This window comes from Mercenaria mercenaria, chromosome 11 (assembly GCF_021730395.1).
Source record: "Mercenaria mercenaria strain notata chromosome 11, MADL_Memer_1, whole genome shotgun sequence".
NCBI lineage: Eukaryota > Metazoa > Mollusca > Bivalvia > Venerida > Veneridae > Mercenaria > Mercenaria mercenaria.
In genome coordinates, this window is record NC_069371.1 from 27,834,305 (window position 1) to 27,861,700 (window position 27,396).

Genomic DNA, 27,396 nt, shown 5'->3' on the forward strand with positions numbered 1-27,396 from the left:
TGAAAACAATGTAAAGACTAAACCACCGTAACAGATATATCCGGTATGGCAGATCTCAGATTGTATTCATTATAAAAATGCCTTTAAGCCTATTTTTTTTTGTCATTTCCAGGTCATTGGTTAGTAAATTTGTTTCTTTGCACTTCAAATACCTTTATACTTTTTGAATTTACGTAAAATTTTCCCTTTAAAACTAACCTGTTCAGACTTCAATATTGCGGAATGGATGTAAAATAAGATTTTGCATCTTTCGAAATTACTCGTGCTTTATTTCCGTGCACTATTTCACATGAAAGAAACAATAAACAATGGTGTTGTTATATCAATTCATTGAAATAAAACTAAAATCAGGTATTTTTTTTCCCGAGAATAGCAAACCTAACAAAGCATTTTATTTGACCTTATGACAGATCATTCTCACATATACCAGTGATACCATATTTTTGCCGAGATACAAAATTTTGTCAGTGCGTGAACGAGAATTAATCATAATGGGATCGGGTCATAAATATAATGCTAATACTGCCCATGATGAAGTATTCAGTCCAACTTTATGAAGTTTTTTCACCAATGTTTATGTCTGTTGGTAATGTTTCAGGTATTCCTCCACAAAAACTTCATTCAGAAATGATCAAGCTTGATTATTGTTTCTATGAAAATTGTCTTAAAACTGGCTTTCGATATTCATAACTTATTTAATATTAGGCCTACAAATTTGATCGTCAAATGTAAAAAAAAACCCTACTCGATCTTTCACGTCCGGAAGTTCCTATAGAACCAGTTTTTTCAGCCAATTAAAAAAATAACTTCCATTTTAATTCATTTTTTTTGTGATCTTTTTAATAAAAGGAATAAGAAAAAGAGGCAATGTTACCTACATCTTGATGCACTATCCTGTTTGCTGACTGACCATGTAATATTTTTTAAATGACGGGAATTTAATGTATTTCATACAGAGCCGTTGTTTTAGGCAAAACATCGTTCCAAGGCACGACTTCGGCGGAAATATGTATCATTACATTGAGTGATAGCTCTAGTTTACTTGAACGAAAGCTACAAAAAACTGAGAAGTAGTTGTTGTGCGAATATAAAGTATTCCTAAGAGTTCTGTCAAAATAACATTATCTAATGTACATAAGGATTTTGGCTGTTTTTAATACAAAGTAAACTTGAAAGTCATAATTATCTAAACGAATCGAGAAGAGAAACCGTAATCGGGAACATAACGAAAGATATGAAATTCACACCGAAAGCAGGAAGTTACAATAGTAAAAATGATGTCAAGGTTGTACGGTGCATATTGATGCAGTCACTCACAAAACCCCACATTATTGTTGACTTGGCTTTTAAATAAGTAATAGCTAACATCGTGACGATTTTTATTGGTCCGAAATAACACCAGACTCCGTCTCCCCTACACTTCATTAGATATACATTCTATCAAATTCAAACCGTATAGTAGAATCTAATAGTTAGTATATCATCTTAAATGCATATATATATGTATACGATTTAGTAGCACACGGATGCCTATTTAGATTTTTGAAAGATACTCACTTTAGACACGTCATAGTATTATAGTGTTGGGAGGATTTTTCTTAAAGCTACAGAGAATGGCCTAAAGTACGAACCTGTTACCAGAGTTTGATTTATTGTCATAACTGTGCTTCGAATTTTGGGACCTCTGTTCCGCGTGGTTTAAGTTGACTTACTTCAAATCACTTGCCCCTCACTGATGTGGGTTCGAGCGTCGCTTTGGGCGTAGAATGCATCATGTGAAGACTCCATCAAGCTTGTTTACGAAAGGTCGATGGTTCTATCCAGGTGCCCACCAGTGATGAAATAATGCCGGGAGGAGTATCCGGGGTGTTTCTCCATCATTTAAAACTTGAAAGTCGCCATATGACCTATAATTGTGACTAAGTTTCATAACGTGATACTGCACAGGCTGCGACATAAAACGCCCACAATATTTTTTAAAACATGTTACCATATCCACGCTTTATTTTGTGTACCTTTAAATTGCATTCGATGTTTAAAAGCCTTCATGGTAAGTTTTTGTTTCTTCGTCATTAATAGGTCACTGATCAGTTGTTTAGTTATTGTTGTGCTTTTTTTCTTTTTCTTTTTTTTAGGTTAGTTTTTAAATTCCTTTTTTAAAACAAAAAAGAAATGCGCTCATGTAAGGTATTTATACACCTGCCGACTCTTTTAATTTTGTTAAGTAAAATGGGAAATGTAAGACATTGTGAGGCTAAACGTCTTCTTGTTTCTTACCCAGAATGTAGAACTAGTTTACTTTAAGGTATTAAATCACTAATAGAGAACCTTCTTTTTGAAGAGTATTCAATTCCTACCATAAACCTACTTTTACTGCAAGTCTTAGGGGGGCGTAGGTTCAAGCCCTACTGGGACCAAATTTTGTTTTTCTTATTTTTCTTTTTTACTAGTAAGTTTTTACTTCTTTCAAGACTTATTATTGATGTTTTGTACAAAAATGGAAAAAGATGAATCTTATAAGCAATTTCTTGGTGTTCAAAGAGAATTTACTACTTAACAGAAGGGGTAGAGTTACAAATCTTTAAAAATATTGAGTTACGTACGGTGAAAGTTCTCTATTTTGCTTTCACTCTTAGATTATATATTGTGGAAGAATTTTAGGTAGGTTTTACGTCTTCCCTGATGTTATTTTTAAATGGAGTAAGCAAAATTCAAAACAGAAACACAGCCTTCGACCTTATTTTTTCAATGTTGAAGTATGAGTTATGTCTCATTAAATCCGTTTACTTGAGGCACCATAGAAAAAAATGATATTGACATTTTTATATTGTGTTTTATAATTGTTTACCAATAGTTTGATGTTTCTGCTATTGAAATTAATGGTAAAATGAGTTCTCTGCAAACGTTTTGGATAGTGGCTATCTCTTTGAAATTTGTCTCTACTTGAGCTTGAGGAGATACCATAAGTTATTCAAATTTTTTTAAAAACGGCACGGTAAAAGTTGTTTAAAATTTGCAAAATAGTGCAAAACACGGTTACCTTTCATAATATACCAAGCAAAGGCCATTTTGTAAACATTACTATTAGTGACCTAATACCTTAAAGGAAATTTGATTATAAAAAGCCGCCGATTTTATTTGTGGTCCTGACGCAAAATTGAAAGCCCCAATCCAAAAACCTACTAAGCCATTTTAAATGTACGATCTATGGACGGATAGTTCAGCTATACACACGAGTTAAATAGTGTAAAGTCTATGAGTTGTCTTACTTATTGACGTATTTGGTCAGACATTAAGCGATTCATTAATTATTGACGCCCGACATGCGATGCTGATTCTGTTTATTGGATACCTACAAAACAAACTGTGTCATACTTCAGTTTTTTATATTGCTCATATATACATGCACAGCATTATATGATGTGAGTGATGATGTCGAACAATTGTTTTAAGTTTGAATCAAGTCCATTTAGTAATAACAGAGATTAGAGTGAAAGTGCACCAAAACTTTAACCTGAAATTCTAAGTAAAATGGGTGCATAATTCATGAAAAATTTGTGCCAGAGTTATGAACCTTGTGTCATATAATGTGGGTGATGATGTGGAACAATTATTTTAAGTGTAAATCAAATCCATTTATTTATAACTGAGGTAGAGTGAAAGTGCACCAAAACTTTAACCTGAAATTTCAAGTAAAAAGGGGGCATAATTCATGAAAAATTGGTGCCAGAGTTATGAACCTTGTGTCATATGATGTGGGTGATGATGTGGAACAACTATTTTTAATTTGAATCAAATCCAGATAGCAATAACTGAGAAAGAGTGAAAGTGCACCAAAACTTTAACATGAAATTCTAAGTAAAAAGGGGGGATAATTCATGAAATATTGGTGTGAGAGTTATGGCTCTTGTGCCATATGATGTGGGTGATGATGAGGAATAACTATTTGAAGTTTGAAACAAATCCATCAAGTAATTAAAGAGATAAGGAGAAAAAAGAGAAAGTGTAAAAAAACTTAAACCAAGGTGGGAACGCGGAAAGACGCCGACGCCGGGGTGAGTAGGACAGCTCTCCATATACTTCGTATATTCGAGCTAAAAACTAAGGTTTTAATCTTTATTAAAGTCTCATCAATGTGTTATATATCGAAACATCATATTAACAAATAGAATAAAACAAGTTAACCGAAATACACTGCCATTCAAATAATGAATTATAAGACTATATTAAGAGTAAATATCACAACTGTGAAAAGGTGACATGTTCTTAAAAGGACTAACCCAACACATTTTAGGCGAAAAATAATTTCTCTTTAAGTAAGTATTCTTAAATTGACCTTTGGTACAAATTTATTGACATATGGTTTTTGCAAGATATTCTTATGAATAACAAAACATATTGTGCAGAAGGTAGTAAACCGTTAATAATGCTAATTTTCTCTGCATTTTTACCTCTCCAACTTTTATTTTCATCATTTATCAGTGTCGTATATATATTCTATGTCATACTTGGTGGAAATGAACATGTTGAAAATTTTCATCCAAACTGTGGGCGAGTAGCTCCAAAGAGCACGGAAGTACTTTGATCTGCTAACCATTTGCTAACACATTGGAAATGTAGTGACCTTAAACACTTGAAGACAAACAGATTGCAAGACACCATTGTATGAATGAACCAAACATGCTTCATAATTGAATAATCAGGTAGGCGTTTAATAATCCTTGCACTGAACCACTAACATTGGAATGCAATAACTCATGGTAATAAACGTACATAGACAAAGAGAAAACCTAAAAAATCTCAGAATTAGCTTTCAGGCAAGTGTAAAATATTCATAGTAGTGATATTCTGATGTTAGCAGAACTGGAAAGAAAATTAATATAGTTTCGACCTGCTGAACCAATATTTTTGTGTGGCAAAAACACATACAAATAACCTTTGTTAATATCTTTGCTTTTGGTTTGATTGAGTTGATTACTTTAATAATTATATAAAATAAGGCTCTAAACACATACCCGTCTTCATTTGAGCCGTGCCATGAGAAAACCAACATAGTGGCTTTGCGACCAGCATGGATCCAGGCCAGCCTGCGCTTCCGCGCAGTCTGGTCAGGATCCATGCTGTTCGCTTTCATTGCCTATTGCAATTAGAGAAACCGTTAGCGAACAGCATGGATCCTGACCAGACTGCGCGGATGCTCAGGCTGGTCTGGATCCATGCTGGTCGCAAAACCACTATGTTAGTTTTCTCATGGCACGGCTCATTTGTCTTTACTTTGATCATTATTAAACGTATCCGGAAAAGAAAATGCAACAGGGAATAAAATTAAAGATAATTGGATAGCGAAAGGAGGAAATTACATACGGAAATAAATGTTTAGCAACACAAATCTACGTTTGTGATGGCCTAAATGATTAACAGACATGTTTCCTAACAAAATTCTGTCAGTCTTATCAGTTTGGTTATACCAAAAACTGCACTCAGACATTGAAAGACTCTAAAATATTCTTAAGACTTGGTTTTGAGGAATGAAACAGGTTAAGTTTCCTTACAGTGCTGGTTTAGGCACTTCGCAAGCGTTATTTCGATCAGTTTTAATTTGCGTGTTACTTTATTTTCATACACACTTTTTTTATTGTGAATTTATGCATCTGTATAATTTTCAGCACTGAAATTGGCACTTCCAGTGAATTTGGTTTCCATAAGTATTTGACTTCTAAAATTAGAACAAACCCATGAATTCTTAATATCGAACATAATTATGTCCTCGTTTTATACTTAAAATGCGTACACTTTCTCAAAATACGACGTGAACGCTTCTATCTCTAAGAAATATTCGAAGAGATTTTCTTGCATCATGAGATGGCGGGTAGACAGAAAATCCCTTTCCTTTTGTTTTCATGTCAGAAAAACAAAATCCCAGTGTACAAATAAAAATAGCATCTTGGATAAAATGAACGACATGCTTCTTTGTGAAGTTAAATATGTTGTAAAAGAGTATTTTAAATGATATATGTGAAAACTTGCCAATACCACTAGTTTAAATCAACATTCATAAAATCGCTCACTGAATTCTCTATTCATTAAATAGTTAATATATCACTGGAAGAAGAAAGGTGTTAATTGATTCCAGACACTGGTGCTCTTGCTTTCATTCAAACTGGACCGATAACACCGAGTTCAATAAATTGACTTAATTAACCTACAAACTGATTAGAGCTATTGTTTTCGTGTTTAAAAATAGATTGATAATTTTACATTCACGTAAACCTTGTGACCAGATCCTGACTTTAGATCAGATTAGTCTAGTCCGATTTTGCAGATATAAGCTTATTTAAGAAGTTACAAGCATTGTGTTAGTATTTGGTCCAACATACTTTTTTTAACATATTTTGGGTATGCTGAATCCCAAAATATATGTTGGCCATTTGGCAAATGCCTCTGAAAGGGTTAAAAATGGGGTCAAAATGACCACTATTTTTTAAAAAAAAAAATTCCATCGATATTACTTTATACAAATCTTTATCTTTAGATATGTTTCAACAAATTATTTCATGTGACTAGTATGATTGAGTGAATGTTTATCAATAAAATATATCACAAGTTAAAAATGTGAACTTTACGGGGTTCATAAAGGGGAATTTGAAGACAATTTAGAAAAAAAAAAATAAAAAAAATATCCAACATCATTTATTGAATAGAAAAATGAGACTAAGTATTAGATTGAAAACTTCCGCAGGAATTTTAATGTCAAAAAGAAAATGATATTTTTGATGAAATGTTATTGCAGTTTTTAAATAGTCATTTAAGAAAAAATAAACAATGGGGAAGTTAAAACTTAATTAACATGACATTGTCTGTAATGAACAAAGTACTATGTAGAACGCATTTTATCTTTGTACGATCACTTTTATTAATAATCATTTTTTTTAATACCTTAGCATCATAATAATTGATGAAAATTAAGTGTGACAGGGATTAAGATTAAGGCTAATGTGAACTTAATCAGTATACACAATCCAGGTCTCTATCACAATAACAATCTGAGTCAAATCATGTTTTTGTTAAAGTCCTTATCTAAAATCTTTGGAGTATTTTATCTGTTGTTTAATGCAAATTAACTCTAACAAGACACACACTTTCATGATCATTAAGGTTTTAGAGGTGTCAAGAATACTTCATGGAATCAGGACTTTTCGAAGGATTTTTTACAGACAGGACAAATTTACATGTATATTCTATTTCTAAAATTTTTTAGAGATGCTTTGCTTTATATATACTTCGTTATATTTCAAAATTTGGTGAAATTGTATTTATTTTAACTTTCAGTATCTGTGATAAGTTCATTTATAAGAATCTGTTAAAGCTAGCTTTTTATATACTATAATTGCTTGTGAATGATAAGTACTAAATATTATTTTGTTTCCATAGGTGTTAAAATATTCCAAAGTAAGAATGGACAAGACTTGCATCTCAAGAGACCATTTCAAGATAGCACAAAATAATGGATCATTTGTCAGAAGGCAACTTGAAACTAAACAGCCTCAAGGCATAACATCTCTAAAAGAGTTTGCTGAATCAAGATTTCTTTTAGAGATTTTTTCTAAATATGAAGCCATTAGTAGAATTGAAAAAAATTGATGAAAATGACAAAATACATTGCCATAGGAAGTGTTATTCTAATTTTGTCCACAAAGAACTAATACATACTATATATAATCCAGTCAAAGCTAAGTTAAATATAGAATAAACATCAGATAAAGCTGCATCCTCATCAAACTTATCATATACTCCTACTAAATTGGGAAATGTGTATGTTCTGTCAGGATAAAAAAGAACATGAAGAATGAAGAACTCTTTTACATAACTAGTCAGTGATAGTATTTTAAAGGATGCGATTATGACTCTCTAATGTCAACAGAGGGCAACTATCATAAAAATTTAGATACGGAGTCCACAAAACCGAGTTTGGACAACTCAAATACAGATCTTGCCATCATGTTTCTTATACATGAACGTGGGTATGCTGCAATGAAATCGCAAGTACTGCAGCTTTCAAACAGTCGGAACAGATACCGCATACGTACTGAAGCCATACAGCATAAACTGAGAAACCAGTTTTAGTTTGTAACTCCACTTCATATATCTTCTGATGAAAGTAATGCACTTTTTGTTCTATATGAATGTGCTGCGTCAATGCTTAGAGATGCCCATTATAATATTGCTGGTAATAGTGATGAACAGCTGACAGTACAGAAATATAATTCCAGTGACGACTTCTTGTCATAAGTAAATGTTGCACTTAAATTAAGGGCTAATTTGTTCTCTCTGAAAGGACATTCTGGACTGAGTGTGACTGAAAATGATTCAGTAAACTGTGTTCCGGAGTGTCTTTTCATGATTCTGTATTTAACGTATGGTGGCCAAGAGCTTCTAGATGAAGAATTTGACCATAAAGATCCTGAATCTGATAGGCAAACAAAAATAGTGTAGCACAAGATATTGTTTATGGAGTGAGTGATGGTAAAGATGGAACCCTAAACACATTGATCTTGCAAGTACATTGCACTAGATGACTAGGTTAAAACATTAGTTAACCTATTTTATAGTACAGGACACACATAGAGCTACAGAGACATACTATGAGTAGACACATCTTTAGCTGAAAAAACAAAACAACAACCTGGAATCAATGGATCCTGAAACTGGTCATGTTATTCCGCTGAATCTTACTGGGAATGAAATATCGACACATTAAACACTGTTGTTCAGAAGTGTATGCATATATCAGAAAGACTGGGACAGTCGCATTCAATTATAACTGTTCACCAGGCTCTTTACTTTAAGTTTGTGGATTTGAAATAGGCAGTGCCCTGGAATGGGTGGTTTACAAATTTCAATGAATTATTTGAAATCTGGTGAAGCTTTTTTAGCACTTGCAAATAAAATTGACGTAGTAGATTTTTATCAGAAGCTGATCATGCAATCGCCTACAGAAAGGACGTTGGTTGTTGGTGTCGGCTTTTAGGAAGAAGAAACTGTTGAAAACTCTGCCATTGAACTTAATTTGGATGAATTAAAGGCTAAACGCGAGGGAGCTGACACAAGAATCATTCTCCATGCTGTTCACTGCAGTAAACGATCAAATTGTTTCTGCCAGAGATACTGCCGTATTTGCTCTAACTATGCCACTTGCAGGAAATAAATGCAACAGTATGGATGATGGCTGGAACAGTGAAAGAGACGAAAATACATTCAAGTGAACACAGTGTTACATAACTCCTCAATAACTGAAGAGTTGCGCAGAAATTTACTTGCCTTTCATGCACTCACTGGCTGAGACATAACATCAAATTTATGTGGAATCTCTAAAGATCTGTATTTGAAGTGTTTACAGCAAGTGCAAAACTGATAGAAGGTCTTGGATATGGACAACTGTCTGATGAAGTAATGAAAAACTGTGAATATTTTATTTGCAAAATGTATGGCCAAGATGCTGTAAGTACTGACAGTGCTCAAAATGTTATGTTTGGCAGGTCTACAAGTCCTGAACACATACCCCCAACCAGTGATGCTTGCTCATTTCACATTAAAAGAACTCATTATCAAGCCCTGGTATGGAACCAATCAACTGTTCTCAATGCAGACCTGCCTGCACCTTACGACATGGGATGGAAGGTGGCAGGTAACACACTTAAGCTAGTTCTTATTACCCGTGATCCAATTCCTCAAGCTTGTATTGAGTTCATTGCTTGCAAGTGTAAACCTGGATGTAGGACCCTCAGATGTTAATGTAAAAAGACTGGGATCTTATGCACAGATATAAATTAGGTATATGCGATAAAAGCATTACCAGCTGTATGGACTCGAGGCACGAAATGAACATGAAATTAACATGAAATAGGACTGTGAAAGCAAATGTTTCAATCTATATTATTTTGAAATAATTATATGATTATATGAACAGTTTATGGATGAGCTTCTGTCCTATAAAATTAGTGTACTGTATTCAGCAAAGGCTTTGCAATTATAACCAACGTGATTTATTTAATAATCATCATCATCTTTTTGGCGATATAGTCAAGTTAGTGTGGGTTTTTAATGCTTTTTTCTCCTAACGGAGCACACACTTGGATTAAAAGCTATTTATCTTTGAAAAAAGTGTTGTAAATTTAATCTGTTACTATGTTACACATAACTTTGATAAAAAATCTCCACATATTTTTGGATATTGTAGTACTATTATATATTTATATTAGAAATATCTCAATTTGGCGGCCATTTTGTTTTCCGCCATTTTGACCTACAAAAAATCATTTGTCAGATGGCCAACATATATTTTTGAATTCAGCATACCCAAATTATACTAAAAAAGTATATGGGACCAAATACTAACACAATGCCTGTACCTCTCACATTTATTGAAATCTGGACTAGACTAGATCTGGAACGACTAATATTAGATCTTCCCGATCAGATATACATGCAATAAGGTACTAGACGTACAATATTTAACAAGTTTATAAGCCATCTGAAGTTTTGTCCAGTTTTCCTCTCCATTTAGGTTCTGTCAATGTTATTTAGCTTACTATACTTAATTAATACCTTTTTACGTTGGAGTCCGTAAATGAAACTCAGTACCAACTGGTGAAATTAAATGAAACAATGTGTTATAAATATATATACTTTTAGAAAATTGTTATCAACTGAAACACGTCAGAAAGCTGTCCAGATACCAAGATATTTTATTTTGAGCACTGCCTGCTATCATGAATCTTTACCCTAAACAGCAGTGAGGCATTTTATTAAGTGAATGCAATATCAAGATAATTTGTATTATTCATCTTTTTGGTATGAAAACAATGTAATCAAAGTGGTAAATACTGCATATCCAATATCACTGGGAAAAGAACCTTTGCAATAAAAATGGTAAATGTTGCATATGTAATATACAAAGCCAAAATACAAATTACAGTGTATGTTGTGTCACTGTCTCCATAATCACTGTATTTGTTCTTGTATAGATATTTGCAAGACAGAATGTAATATACCATAACTGCTTTGTTCAGTGTTTTACGTGAGATGAAAAAGGATATATTTTGTGCTTTTGTAGAATGAATTTAACTTAACGGAAAATACTTGTCAATGACGTTCCATTCCTCATTTGGCATAGTTACACATTAAATTCAATACCCCGCTTAAACACATTATAGAAAATAGTGTCGAATTAATTTTAATTTATAGAAAGGCTTACAAAACGACCAATATTTGGCTTGAATTGGCCGGTCTGTTAAGTTATTCTAGTGCATATAGTAAATGACTAAAATAACAGTGGAAGCTGAAGACGAGCAAGATATGACATAACAATAAAGTAGTTTCAAATGTAGTACTCTTCAACTTTTTTGATTGGGCTTAATGCCACCCTAACATTTCATTCAGGTACGACGAACAGAGGAAACGACCTGAGAATAAGATCACATCAATGGAAAAATACGTATACGGTGATATTTCTACGTCAATACCTATTTAACAATACGGACAACGTCTGTCAGCGCTATCGTCTGACGTCAAATCATTTGACTGACAGTAATTGCAAAGAAGCCAAGTCATGTTTGCTACATCCGTCGGATATCCTCTAGTACCTTATTACAATGACTCTACATTGCATCCTATGCCTTGTCTCGCTACTCTACATGCCATCACGATGGATATCCGACGATAGAACTAAATGGGTGTAAGACAGACATAATTTTGTAATCAATTTGACAGTTAACTCGTCAAAGTACCTTAATCCGGTCATACACGAGGGCTGTCCCACTAATCGTAGACACTGGGTATAACATAGATGATTGTGGAAAGCAATTCACGGTGTTTTCAACGTCATTTTAAATGACATTTAGGACTACTACTCTTAAATAACAGTAAAATGTGTTTAATAATTAGGATTCCATGCAAAGTGGAGCATATAACGGCGACCGGGGCACATCATGACATCATTAACGTAGACCACACGTAGCGTAATGTGCACCTATCTCAAAATGCTCCCCTGCAAGTTCAAAACACAATGGTCGAGGAACTCATCACCATAAATCTTTGGTATGTGTATTAAAGTTGTTCTTGTACAATTGTACAGTTTCAGCATCCTGTAATTTCAAAGTTTTTTCTCTCTATTATTTGACCTAGCGATTTAGTTTTTGACCCCATACGAGACAGTTTGAAATCACAGAAAATTTAGTGGGGGAAACATTATGATCAAGTGTCATAAAGTGTGAAATTTAGAGTGTCAACAATAAAAGTTTTATAAAACTGTAAAACTGTTGACTACGCACGACGAAGAACGCAGGTGTACCACAGAGGCCCACATTAAGATCTTCGAACTCATGGTGAGCTACCAACGGATACAACTTTATTTTTTATCTTTTGACATTGAACGTTTCAACACTCTGACAAAGTCCACCGAAGGTCTTAATTCGAAACAACATGGCGATAAAGGTCTGCATAAAAAACATCCGAAAAAAGATACCCTGGAAAAATGTTATTTGGCATATTTCGAAACTAAAGACCTGCTAATCACTTGAATGTCCGCTATGAACTATACACGAAACCAAACCGTATTACAGGTGTATAGTTTTATTCACATATTAGGTAAGGAATAAAGCTATCTCAGATCACAGATTGTATTCATTATACAAAATGCCTTTAAGCCTAGTTAATGTTTCATTTCCAGGTCATTGATTAGTAATTCTGTTTATTTGCACTTTAAGTAGCTATATTAGTTGAATTTAATAAAAACTGTCCCCTAAAATATACATATAAACATGTTCAGACTTTTATATTGCGGAATGGATGTAGAATGATGTCTTGCATCTTTCGAAATTCCGGTCACTTGAATGAACTTCCACCTGAAAGAAATAACAAATAATGAAGTGATGTCAAGCAAAGCTGAAACCAATCAAATATATATTTTTAAATTTGTACTATATTTTTTATTACGGGAGTTTAATGTATTTCACCTTAATGTGTCAGTCACACTACACCGTAAAGCGTTAACGTACGCCAAACGTATAGAAAAATTGCGGCAGAAAGTTATCCAGTGACGAAAGGCATCCCCCGCTGCTGCTCGCTGCTCTCCCGATCGGTGTATGGGGCGCATAAAACGCACAATGACCGCAAGATTAACGCACACATATAGGACGCACAACGTTCAACTAACGGATATCACCGTACTATAACGGATTTGTACCGCGTAAAACGTAAGCGCAACGCATAAAAAACTGACAAAACGTTTTTTGTCAGTTATCGTCCGTTGAACATACGTTACATCTGTTGCATGTCCGGTGGTAGTCCGGCCGTGAATCAGGTCCACCGGACAAGAATGGATGCGAACCGGACAAGCACAGAATAGGGAATGCACGAGTAACGAACAAAACGCATATCAGTGCATTGCTACCGTACATCTAACGGACAACTTTGTCAGGTGGTGTACGCTCTAAATTTTGAACATGATAAAAACCTTCCACCGGATGGAAAGAACGTCGCCGGACAAGGAGCGCAGGCGCCGCATGAGAAACGGAAAAGAAACGCATGCGAACGGACAAAGACGGATTAAAAATTTTGTTATACGTTGGACGTCCGTTAACGCTATACGGTATAGTGTGACTGAGACTTAAGCAGTATCTTAAGCAAACATCATTCACTTATAAAGCACGATTTTGGTGGGGATATATATCACTTCAATGAGTGATAGCTCTAGTTTATAATACCTTAATTTACGGCAATAGCGACATTCATTAAATCACATACCCCAGCTGCCGTTAATATTCTGGCGACAGGCAGTTTCATTGACAATGCTCTTTTTTATCCGAATACCTATTTATATCGCGCGATATGACGTGTTATGTGGAGTGTCTGTCTGTGGTGTGCACTTTCATAATTATTATATTTAAAAGTGTCAGTATATTTTTGATATATAATTTGTTTACAGGTTTTTGAAATACTACACGGCTACTAAACGCTAGCGCCACCACCAAATTGTGGTGATAATGAAAAGAGCTATCGACATTTCCGTGGTGCAGCTATCGCCCGTTTCTGCTTGTAAACACGTGAGTAAAATGTATATTTTATCTTATATTTTTATTGATAGAACTTTTTTCGAAAATCGGAGAATGTAGTTCCGTGTAACAACACTTTTACTAAGGTTGGCTGTAATTTCATTAAAATAATATGCAAATTGTGGTGTCAGGAGCTTTTCTCCCGAATCTGACAGTGGAACATTTTCATATCGGCCAGTATTCGAACACCATTCCGATGAATAGGCACACTGTTAGAACATTCCTGTGCATGCAAATTGTGTAGAAATGATAAACAATTAAAACGCACACACACACACACACACACACCATGAATAATAGAATCTCGGGTTAGAAGAAATTTACCAGGATTTTTAAAAGTGGTGGCGCTATAACTCTAGTGATGGCGCTATACAGTAGTGGTGGCGCTGTTAAGGCATTCAATAATACGAACTGCTGACGCATTCGGAACAAAACAAACACTAATATTTTCTAATTGATAATTTTCCTGCAAGGAATTATGTTATTTAAGAAGAAAAACACGATTATAGTTTATTTACCTTTATGAAACATTCCATAATGTTATACATGTAGATAATTTTGCGATCATGTAGAGGTTGCTACATGTATTTTTTTTTGAGTAACGTATTTTTGGTATAGTGTGGGATAGGCTGATAACATCGATTATTGTAGAAATTTCCGTGGCTTGCAGACAGACATTTTCATATATTAAAATTGAATATATTAGCCACTAATCATATACAACAGCGCCACCACTACTGTATAGCGCCATCACTTGAGTGATAGCGCCATCACTTTAAAAAATAGTCGTGTTTTAACTTTTTACTGTGTTTTTCGTAATTCTTTGGTGTATAGGAATACGTGTAATTCATTTCTACACCATTTGCATGCGCAGGTATGTTCTTACAGTGTGTCCATTCCTCGGAATGGTGTTCGATTACTGGCCGATATGAAAATATGCCACTGTCAGATTCGGGAGAAAAGCTCCTGGCACCACAATTTGCATAATATTTTAATGAAATTACCGTCAACCTGTAGTAAAAGTTTCCTTACACGGAACTACATTCTCCGATTTTCGAAAAAAGTTCTATCAATAAAAATACAAGATAAAATATAAATTTTACTCATATGTTTACAAGTAGAAACGGGCGATAGCTGCACCACGGAAATGTCGATAGCTCTTTTCCTTATCACCACAATTTGGTGGTGGCGCTAGCGTTTAGTAGCCGTGTACTATTCAAAAGTAAATTTGGGGGTTTGCCTGCATTGACTTTACTCCATTCCTACTGAAGTTTCATCTACGCCTACAGTGTAGGAGGGCGACACAATAAATGTACTCTAGATGTCGCAATGAAAGTGATATTAGTTGTAATAAGTAATGTTTTAAAGAAGCTTAGTTAATACATATTTAGTGTATCAGGTATTTTAGACTTCTTTAGCTTATATACATTCTTGCCCACCTGTTATTCAATTTATGTCATTTAATACACATCTTATTTCACTTCTCCTGACCAGACGCCCCATATGGTTCTGGGACGATCTGTGTATGAAAAGAATTGGAACCACTGCCTTACCCTTGCATGATCGTAAGAGGCGACTAATAGGGTCTTAAAACTTGGTTTTGCTGTAACTCTGTGATTCCATGGTGTGCAAATTTTGATTCCATACCTCATGTTTTTATTTCGATGTAAATGAGATATGAAACCAAAATTTGTAGTCCTGTTTGGCGCTATATAACCTATACTGTGTTTGTGCGCCGTAAAACCCAAATAGAAAAAAAAATCTCCTGACTAGAGACGTAAAACTAAAACCTTTGTTTAAAAAAAACAACGTGGTAAAACATATTCACAAACACGAGAATAATCTATTCCTCTCAGTGCCAGTCGAGACAGATTCACTTGCAACGGAATGTTGTTCTCAGAGTAATAAATGATATAGAACAAATATAAAACGAAAACTACAAAAACTAGTTCGGACAACTGGCACATTTTTTTCATACGCATGATCACAGAAAATGAAGTCAGACGACCTTCAGCTTTTCCCGGAAAGTGAAGAAAATGAAAGTGCATAGGAAAAACTTGAAAACAAAAGTCGCATTTGTATTGGTCTACATTCAATGTTCACGTGCAGGGTTCACGCTGTTTAAATGTATGCGCTGCTAATGTAGATTCTTACGATTTGAAAATATCTGGGCTTGAGCATAACATGTCAGCCTTTATTCACACTGGTATATGAAGATTTTTGGAACTTCGTCAGACCCTTAAACTGGTCCTTTTATACGTCGCCTTAAAGTCAGTATATGCCCCAGATGTCAGATATTTCCGTATTTGAGAGTTGTTGACCGAAATATGTAAGCTTTATTTTCAAATGACCTTTCTTATATTAAATGTTGATTCTACGGAAGCGTAAAAGGGCCATCAGATGCTAGTAGGTTTTATTACGTTACAGTTGCGGAAAGGATATATTGTATTTAGCAGAACAGGAAAAACTTACAAAAAGGTTGTTTACTTTTTGAACTAAAATGTTTCTGTCAAATTCTTATCAAATGTACATAACATTTTAATTTTTCAATGTTTCATTAAGGGTTTTGTCTCCTTTTGATACAAAAAATGAGATTGAAACCTATATAATGTTGAAAATTCATAAACCAACACAGTTTTGTCAAAACATGTTTCGCTTTAATAAGCTTCTTCAGTTGACAATAACATACACAATGACACGTGAAGGTCAGAGACCACCAATTCAAAAAAGTACAGGGAACTTACTGGGAATGAGGTAAGTGTATACCTGGGAATAAGGTAACGTCTGTGCGTTCTGATTGGTCAGTCATGTAAACAAACCCAGGAAGTGATTATTTTTTCAAAATTGATATTTTTTTACTGCATTTACAGTATTTTATTATACATTTTGACAAAATTTGCTACATTTTATGTGTATTGAAAAAAAGTTTTATCAAACGAGTTTCTCCCGCCATGTCAATGATGTAAACAGGGGGTCATCTCATTCACACGAAAATTACTTAAATAAAGTATCACTATTCATATGTTTTTCGTCCGATATTTTGGTAGAACTAAGATAGTTCTTGAAAAACTTGTAATTAGATATACATGTTTCGATGTATGGAAGGCCGTACACGCCATAGTGTTACAACGTAAGTCTATGGGAAAACAATTGGTGGTCTCTAACCTATAGTAGAGCTAAAACATGACTTTCGTCGGAAGCCATCACAGGTAATGTAAATGGCCATAAATCTGTTGTAAATGATGTAGAAAGACGTTTTCGTGCAAAAATAAGCGTGAAATTTGATTTTTTTTTTTAAATTGTGGCCTCTTTTTTTAACAGATGTGCCCATTTTTATCTGAGTTTTTGGGCCAAAAAGGATCATTTTTATCTCTGTAATGTTAGAGAGTGATCAAAATTATTGGACCCTATTTCTATTTTTTACGGAATGAATCGCATTTCAGCTTTAAAGTCAAATCAAATGCAGATAACTGAATTTTTCACGAAAAAATGCAATCTGACGACGACAGGGACTGAGTATGGGCATATAAATCGACAGGGGGTGGCCTCAGTAAACTGTCCATATCTTTCTTAAAACTGAACATTTCTTTATGAAACATTGTAAGACATTTGGTATTGGATCATGTTTCACAATATCACTGTAAAAATGGAAAACGTGATACGAAACATTCATCTATAGGTCAGAGACCACCAATTCAAAAAAGTACAGGGAACTTACTGGGAATGAGGTAAGTGTACACCTGGGAATAAGGTAACGTCTGTGCGTTCTGATTGGTCAGTCATGTAAACAAACCCAGGAAGTGATTATTTTTTCAAAATTGATATTTTTTTACTGCATTTACAGTATTTTATTATACATTTTGACAAAATTTGCTACATTTTATGTGTTTTGAAAAAAAGTTTTATCAAACGAGTTTCTCCCGCCATGTCAATGATGTAAACAGGGGGTCATCTCATTCACACGAAAATTACTTAAATAAAGTATCACTATTCATATGTTTTTCGTCCGATATTTTGGTAGAACTAAGATAGTTCTTGAAAAACTTGTAATTAGATATACATGTTTCGATGTATGGAAGGCCGTACACGCCATAGTGTTACAACGTAAGTCTATGGGAAAACAATTGGTGGTCTCTAACCTGAAATACGGAAATGACGTTGACGCGCCAAATGGACGTCGACGTTTAGATGCCATAAATGGCTGATAAAAGTGCATCATGAAATAATACGTCTATGAATGTTAGATAATATACATTATTATTCTATTTTTCAATGTAATAGTTGTAGACGTTATATTTTAGATAATACACATAAACTCATCATTAATTAACTGGATCAAATGATACATGAATTTCCACAGAGACTCGGCCAGTAAAATATTCAAAAAAGTGGAAATAACAGTTAATTATTGAAGATTCAAATACAAAAGTTTTAAAGGTAGAATTGAACAGAGATTCATTTCAAAATTCATAAAGCCACGATAAAGGCACACTTTGTTATATATATGTGAAGGAAAGACATTAAATTATTAACAAGATAATTGAACATTTAAAAAATTGAAACCTATAGTAATCCTTGATTTTACTTCTAAACGTATCAGGAGGAGAAACTACAACAGGGAACAAAACGAAAGAAATGAAATTCACACCGAAAAACAGGAAGTTACCTCAAGGTTGTACGGTGCATATCACCTGATATGTTTATTGATAGCGCCAGAAATCATTGCGGCTCTTATAGGTCTGAAATCAAAACAGCTTTCGTCCAGTGCCTTGCATTTCCAGTGTCCTTTTCACGCGTAAACTTCATTAAACATAATACCGTATGGTGTATAGTTTGTGTATTATCTTAATGACATATACGATTTCAGTAGCAAATGCATTTATAGGTGACCAAATGTACTTTTTCAAAAAAGTATATGTAAGCCTGTGTCTACAGTTCCTAGGTGAAGGTACGCTATCGAAAGATATTCCCGTAGACACATCATAGCATAGTGTTAGGGGAATTTTCTATAAAGCTACAATGTTTTTTTTAAAAGTAATTTACAGCCTAAAATACGAACATGTTACCAAAATTATATGTGTCTGTTATTAGAGTTTGAATTATTGTTATAACTATGCTCTTAAAATCTGTTTCCTCTATATATTATGTACGTTCATTTAGTGTGCTCGTAATTGAAAACTTTGAATAAATGTTTGTTCCATATGTAGAAGTAGTTATTATCCTGGAAGAAGATATCTATGCATTCAGTGTGATATATTGGGCAGCCGAAAAATATTGATTTTCAACAGAAATACCCGGTACTTTTAAACACAATATATTGGTTAATATTTTTTGAGAACTAGAATAAGCCACGAAGAAATTGATATTTATGCTATTTACGTTCTCTAACAAAGCAGTATTTAGCAAAGGCTTTTTTAAATAGATAGATTAATTTCCTTGATTTCTTCATTTTAGGATGCAAAGTTTTACTTCCATTCTCAGAAAAGATGGAAAAAGAATAAAAATCAATTTTCAAAATTGAGGAAATTCAAACAAAATTCTATAAATAAAATAAATCCGCCATAGTGATTTACGTTACCATGGGAAAATGGCTGTCATTTTAATTAAATATCTTCCTCACTTGATTCAGTTTCATAACGAATTTCCTCGCGTGTGCTACACAGACTGCGACATATAACGCCGACATGTTTTGAAATATGTTACCATAACCATGCTTTATTTTTTTTCTCCTTTAAGGTGAAATGCGCCCCAAATTTTTTGCCGTGTTTCGTCCTGAAATTTATACTGTACAAAATTCAAAATATATGCGATTGAGTTCCGGTTTTACTTTGTCGCCATATTGTTCGTGTTATTTGCTATTGTGTCACAAACATGGCCCCTGACGTCACTTTTCGTGCAACGCCCACTTCCGGGTGCTTTCGGCATTTTTCCTTTCCTACGCTCTGAATGTCATATCAATGAAAAATACAAAATAATTGTCACTTTGCATCCAGAAAATGCTTAGGACGTCAGAGACGATATTGTGACGTCAGAACGGAAAAACCCACATCAAGTTTTGTTACAAATTTTGCCTTAAAATTCAGTTTATTGAAAATCGGCTCGACAAAAAAAACGTATAATTCTGGTATGTTGTTTAGCAATATGTGTACGTCTGGGAAATATAAGCAATTCTGCAGCCAAACGTCCTCTTGTTTCTGTCCTAGAATTAAGAAGTAATTTAGCTGAAAGAAAATTTGATTATAAAAAGGAACCATTTTTATCTGTAGTTCTGACGCAAAACTGAAAGCCCCAGTCCTTACAGAAGGCTAGTACTACATAAGAGTTAGGGTCAACTTAAGTCTATGGGTTGAATGCAAAGATTTATGTAGATCAACAAATTGTCTTACTTATTGACGTATTTGTTCCTACAAACTGTTCAGGCATTAAACGGTTCATTCATTATTGACACCCGACACGCGATGTTTACATCACAATCTGTTTACTGGATACAAACAAACAAACTGTGTCATCATATTTGTTCATATTGCTCATATATACATGCACAGCATCATACTAATGGTCTTATGATAATTAAATTAAATACATATACTGGAATTTTCTTCCTACTTTTCTCATACTACTTATAGTCTATCACTACTCATATTGTGATCTTGGGAGTCCGTACATAGAATTAATTTTTCCCACCTTTTGTAAACATATGTCAGTTATAGTAATACAATGTTGTACAAGTTAAGCACTTAAAACAAGAACTAAGTAAGACATTGTCATTCGCTTCGTTTGAAAGGTGACTAACAATAGGAATTGAATTAATAGTGTATTGACCGAGACGATAGAGTTATGTTTCCTGCAAAAGGCACTTCTTCGTAATGTTAATGAACTAAATACCCTGAATAGTTTTTGAATTTTATTTTAGGCAAACAGGATACATTATAATAAAGGGGTATAATTTAAATTGGGATATATATGGTAGAGTTATGACTCTTTGACAATGCTCTTTCCTTTAATGTCCATTATCATTGTATGAAATATGAACAATGTCCCTTAAACAGTCATTAGTAACTATTTTTATAAGTATTGTAAAATATAAAGGGAAAAAAATCAAGAATGAGACAGCGCAGATTTGTGTTTAGGCAAACACATTTTCCCAGTAACATTCTCTGACACTGAAAAGCAGTTTGAATAATTCCTTCGTGTAATTTTAAAGTAATACCCCGTGCAAGTAAATTCTACTAAAAGTAAGCTAGATGTTTTCAGGTCATATTAGTGCCTTTTCTATTATTATCCTCATAAATGTTACAGACGGAGAAGCGGATTGAGGACGTTACCATATTTCCCGCGCCTTTTGCGGATGGACAAAACATTGTGCGCTGTTTAAGTAAAATAGGTGCATCAAAACCAAATTTAAATGATAAAAATTTGAAAATGTTGCGCTTAAAAGTTTCAGACACATAACTTTGATAATAACGGGCCAAGGAGCGGTTCTTGGAACATCATATAGGTATAATAAGCTGAGACAAAATGCAAATGAATCTTCACATAGATAATACTTGTTCTTAAAGACCAAGGAAGTGTTTGGATCTGCTGATAAATGTCCTTCCATTATTTAACCTCCTCTGACTAGAGACATTAAACATATAAAGACAGACAGCTTGCAAGACAACATTGTATGTAAACCCAAAATACAAATGAATGTTTCATTATTGAATAATCAGGTAGGCGCCTAATTATCCTTGCACTGAACATCTAACATTGGAATGCAATAACTCATGGACTCATGGTAATATTATAAACGTACATAGACAAAGAGAAAACCTAAAAAATCTCAGAATTAGCTTTCAGGCAAGTATAAAATATTCATAGTAGTGATATTCTGATGTTAGCCGAACTGGAAAGAAAATAAAAAAGTTTCGACCTGCTGAACCAATATTTTTTTTGTGGTCAAAACACATACAAATAACCTTTGTAAATTTGTTTTGGAACCTTTGTAACTTTGTTTTGGTTAACCTAATGATATAAAATAAGACTCTAAAACATACTAATCTTCATTTGTCCTTACTTTGATCATTAATGAACGTATCCGGAAGAGAAAATGCAACAGGGAAAAAAATTAAAGATAATTATATAGGAAGGAGGAAGTTACATACGGAAAAATTAAATGTTTAGCTGCAAAACCCACTTTTGTGATGACTTGGCTTTTACTCCCTAGTATAACAGGCATGACTCGTACCAAAATGCTGTTGGGCTTATCAGTTTGTGTTAAAACCTAAACTGTACTCAGAAATTGGAAAACTAAAATATTCTTAAGGCAAGTTATCGAGGAATGAAACTGGTTAAGTTTCCTGAAAGGCTGTATTATGTACTTTTCAATAAACATAAATAAAGTGCAATTTCAATCAGTTTTAATTTGCGTGTTAAGTTTATTTTCATATACATTTTTCAAATTCTGAATATGTGCTTCTTGATAGTTTGTGCACTTTCAGTGAATTCGGTATCCATTAGTATATGGCTTCTAAAATTTAGAAGGAAAGCATGAATTTTGAACTGAACATTTTATATTAAATACGTACACTTTCTCAAAATAGGACGTAAGCGATTTAATCTGTTTGAAACATCTCAAGAAAATATCTCGATATAGTTTACTTTCGGTAACATCACATAGCAAGTAGGAAGAAAATCCTTTTGCTTTTGTCTGCATTTTAGAAAAACAAAACGCCACATCAGGGATAAAATGGACAACATGCTTGAAAGCAAAAAAGGGTCTAATATGTGAAAGTTTACCAATATCCCTGGTTTATGGCAAAAGGCATGAAATCGCTCTTGTAGTTTTAGCATTGAATAGTCATTCATTGAATAATATATATATATATTTGGTTAAATAATGGGTCCCTATATAAATTTTATATAAAATTTTGACCCACCAATCAGTTATAATCAAAGTGACCCACTTACCAGTTCCTAACACATTAGGCAAGTTGCATAGGGGTAACCCCACTAGACCATTAATTAGTAAAGTGGTAAAAAACAGTTGGGTGCCAAAAGACACTTTTTCTACTTCACAACCTGACAATCGACTTCGGACCCAACTGTTGACTTTTATATATCACTAAAAAAAAATAGATGTTAATTAATTCTAGCTATCATTCAAATGGGGCCGGTAACACCGGAGCCAATAGAGCTTTAGCTTTCGTGTTTAAAATAGAATGATAATGTCAAGTTCAACGTAAAACTTGTGATCAAACCATGAGCTTAAATAACATATACAGACAAAGTGTACAAGACGTACAATATTGAACGTTAGATTTTCATTTATAATCAATCTAAACTTCTCTTCTGTTTTATTTCCTTTTGGGTTCTGTCAATGTCAAATAGTTTACTACTAAGAGTCAGAAAGTGAAACTATGTGCAAATGGAAAGAATGTAATAAAGAAAATGAAACCATGTATTACGTGTTAATACAAATATATACATTTTGGAAACTGTTATCAACTGAAACACTTCAAAGTGCTTGTCAAACAACTTGTGCACTATTTGCGATAAGCTTTAACCTAAACAATAGTAAAGCGTTTTATTTCGTGCAGGTAGATTCAGGATAATTGCCATTTGTCGTTGTCACCTGTATGGTATGGAAACAATTTGAAAAATGTACCATTGCAATAAAAAATGTCATATACAATATCAATTTAAAGAGAACCTTTCAATAGAGTAAATGTGGCTTATCTAGTACACAATAAATATCAAAGACAAAAATGCAAATGATATTGTATATTGTGTCATTGTCTTTATTATTCATTTCCGGGTCACTTACGAGCTCTTATATTACTTGTTCTTGTATATTTGCAAGGCAGAACGTAATATGTCAGAATATTTCTTCTTTAATGCTTGGTTCATTGATTTACTTACGAACTAGTAAGTACATGACTTTCCTTCCCTCCTTTGGCATGATCACACATACTCCACCTAAACACATCATAAAAACAGTGCAAAATTAATCTAAACTATTAAACTATGTTTAAACTATATTAAAAATGATCCCAGACGTCAGGTCTAATAAAGGTAGCTCACAATGTCATGTCAAAGTTCATAGTACTTGACCTGAAATGGTCCGTCCTATAAATTCATATAATTCTACGTTGCAACTGACTAAAGAGTATAAAAGATGAAGTTGCAGACCAACAAAATATGATACTTCAGTTATCAGTTTCAATTATGTTATTGTTCAACTTTCTTTATCATTGGGTTTAATGTTACACTGTCACATTTATGCTGTATACATATGGCGATCTTCTATTTTTTGCGGTCGAGAAAGTCCCCAGGTGCCTCTCCGAGCATTGTTTAAACCTTCCGCAAGCCACCCGAATGGCTTCCTTACCTGAAAGGCTTCCTTACCTGAAAGAATCTTACAACCAAAGGGAATCCTAAGCGGTATAATCGATAACTACACATTAAACTATGACATATATACGTTTCTTCATTGCTCATACCATAGTTCCAATAATAATTATTCATTGTCTAGAAAATGTCCCACACCATAATTATAAACTGAAATAGCAAATTGGTCTTGATTAAATATACATATTCCTGTTTGCAAACCGTCTGTGCAACATCTTTGCAAATTCATTATATTTAGATGTTCCACATTTATTTGGGAATCAGAATGGAATAAAATAAAGAAACTGAACCTAGGTGTTAACTGTAGGTATGAATATATACATTTTGAAAACTATTATCAACTAAAACACATCAAAATGTCCAAAATATATGGCACTTCTAAAATAAAGATATTACAAAGATTAAATTCAAGTTTAAGCTACAATTAGTTAGGCAATGGGGCGCTATAAACTTGAAAAGGTCAATTATCTGTCCTTGAGTACTTTATGAAATATATCTAAAAGTGATACAAAATTAGGGACTCAGTAAGACCCGGTAAAGTTTTGACACACATGGATCAAAATTTCAGGAATATTTTACTATTTTTTGTACAAGAACCACAGTATGAAAGTCTGTGCCTAGTATGGAATCTAACGAAGGAAATAGAATTGGCTGGATACCTAAATCATTTTACCAATGTACTTTATTTTGTGCATTGCACGCAATTAACTATACACGACAATATACTATTATTAAACGATTTTATTACAGGTATACTGATTTAAGATCTAAGATATGTTTTTTTTGTTGTATTCATCCGTTAGATATTGAAACAATGTAAGGTACAAACCACAGTAATATAATAATCATTAAAGTAGCATGGTTAAAACGTATGTAAGCTATAGAATAAATGTTGCCATTTTGTTTTTAATACTGGTTCGGCTCATTTTCTATTTTTCAATGAATTTAGCGAAATAGAACCTGTTTATATGTGGTTTTGTGGAATGAATTGAAATAACTAAAACACACCTGACATTCCTACGTAAACAGAAAACTGGCAAAGGTCCCACCTTAACACACGATGAAATATAAAGTTATTTTTTTTTGCCAAAAATGCAATAATTAAGACCAATCATACCGAATGCCGGATCTTTTAATAAATCTCGTTCGCTCCTGAAAATTTATATTAATCATATTGCTACAACATATTGTCAATTATGAAAAAAAAAATACTATAATTCGTGTAATAAAAGGTTTATTGACGTATTTGGTCATACCTTTTTAAAATTTACCACACGATCCGCAAATTATTGAATACCACCTAACATTATATATTCACACCATATCCTGTTTATTGGATACCCACAAAACAAATTAGGTGGTTCTTAATATTCTTCGTTTGGCTCAAATGTGGCATGATACCAATTGACTGCTATGGTATAATTCATGATAATTAAATGAAATATCAATTATGGAATTGTCTGCAGACTTTAAATGTAAAATCTATGCTTTATAGTTATAGGTTATAAGGATATATAAGAAATCTGAAGCAGAAATTACTCTACAAGAAAAAAAGAGCGCATATTTTTCGAATATACGTTTGTTGCCACTGCAGAAATAGACATTAATCGACAATAATGAACTTTTTACCGCAATATTTGATGTGTAATAAAAAACATATGCAAATATTTGTATGTTACTAGCTTTGTATTGTGAAATGTGTTTGAGTCAGCAGCGGAAGGACGAATGCATTTTTCTCGATGCAAAAATAATAAACGTTTTGTTACATACGCATCTATATTTGTGAATATTACAAAAATAATATAAACTTGCTCTCCACTCCGAGTTCATTTGAAAATATTGCCGTTATACATATAATACACGTTTTTTATTGTATACTAACGTCTGCAGAAGCCCGCGGGAATGTTTTGTGACGAGACCGATGGTCAAGGTCACAAGCATATCCCAAGGGCTTCTGTAAACGTTAATACACAAAACAAAAGTGTATTGTCGCTATTCTTGCATAACAAGCATAACACGAAGACTAAATGTAATGTTTACATATGTGATGACTTAACGATTCCGGTACAATTTTTATTTACCATTCTGTTGTTCTTTGAAACGACAAACATATATAGATTCCGTAACTGGGGCCCACAAAGCAACGTTACCCAAGGCATGTATTGAAGATTTTTAAACGTTTTTTTTCCCCATTTTTTTGTTATTGCAAACATGATTTTGCGCATTATTTAAACATTCGGTAAACAGGAACACAATTTCAAGAATAATAATTTTACATTTGAGTTACTTTGAGTACGAACACTTATTTAGTGTACAGATGAGTACAACAAGCTAAACATATACCGACTGACACTTCCCAAAATCATTCCTATGATTCATAAAAACAAACAATTGCACAAGTTGCACGCGATTCAATGGCACATAGATTCTAATAGCCTTGTTCAACTGTTGTATAGTACCATGATATGTCTAAGTGGTTTTACTAATTGTGAATGAGCTGAACCCTGCTAATCATTGCTCAGTGGACAGGTGCTTCAGTTCCTTCAGTTCTTCTGATCAGAGATTTGAACTATGACAAACATCCTATAGGAAAAACATGTTTTAAGAACGCAGCTGTTTCAAACTGGACCATTACAGTAGTGTTTGTAAGAATTTGTATCTTTTTAAATACTTAAAGGTAAAAACAACCAATAAGAACGACTTTGGGGAGCCGCCTTTGAACTTTAAAGTGTCCAAAAGCTAGGGAGAAACTGGTTAGAGACAACAAGCTACACTCGTAATCACAATAATGTTCCAGAGTTACAATGAAAATAATCCCCACAAAGAAAAACCCTTACACACGTTAAGGTACAAAAAGATACGATATGTAAATCACAGAAAATATATGTTTTGATTT

At 33.6% G+C, this 27,396-nt stretch overlaps 1 long non-coding RNA gene across 1 annotated transcript; it reads right to left on the reverse strand.

Annotated features, from left to right (window-relative positions):
- Nucleotides 1-12,614: 12,614 nt before the first annotated feature.
- LOC128547073 (uncharacterized) lies at nt 12,615-24,326 on the reverse strand. Its single transcript, XR_008366311.1, has 2 exons — nt 24,012-24,326; nt 12,615-12,902 (listed from the first exon to the last, which is right to left on the reverse strand). It is a non-coding gene; the product is annotated as an uncharacterized LOC128547073 (long non-coding RNA).
- Between the last annotated feature and the right edge of the window lie 3,070 nt (nt 24,327-27,396).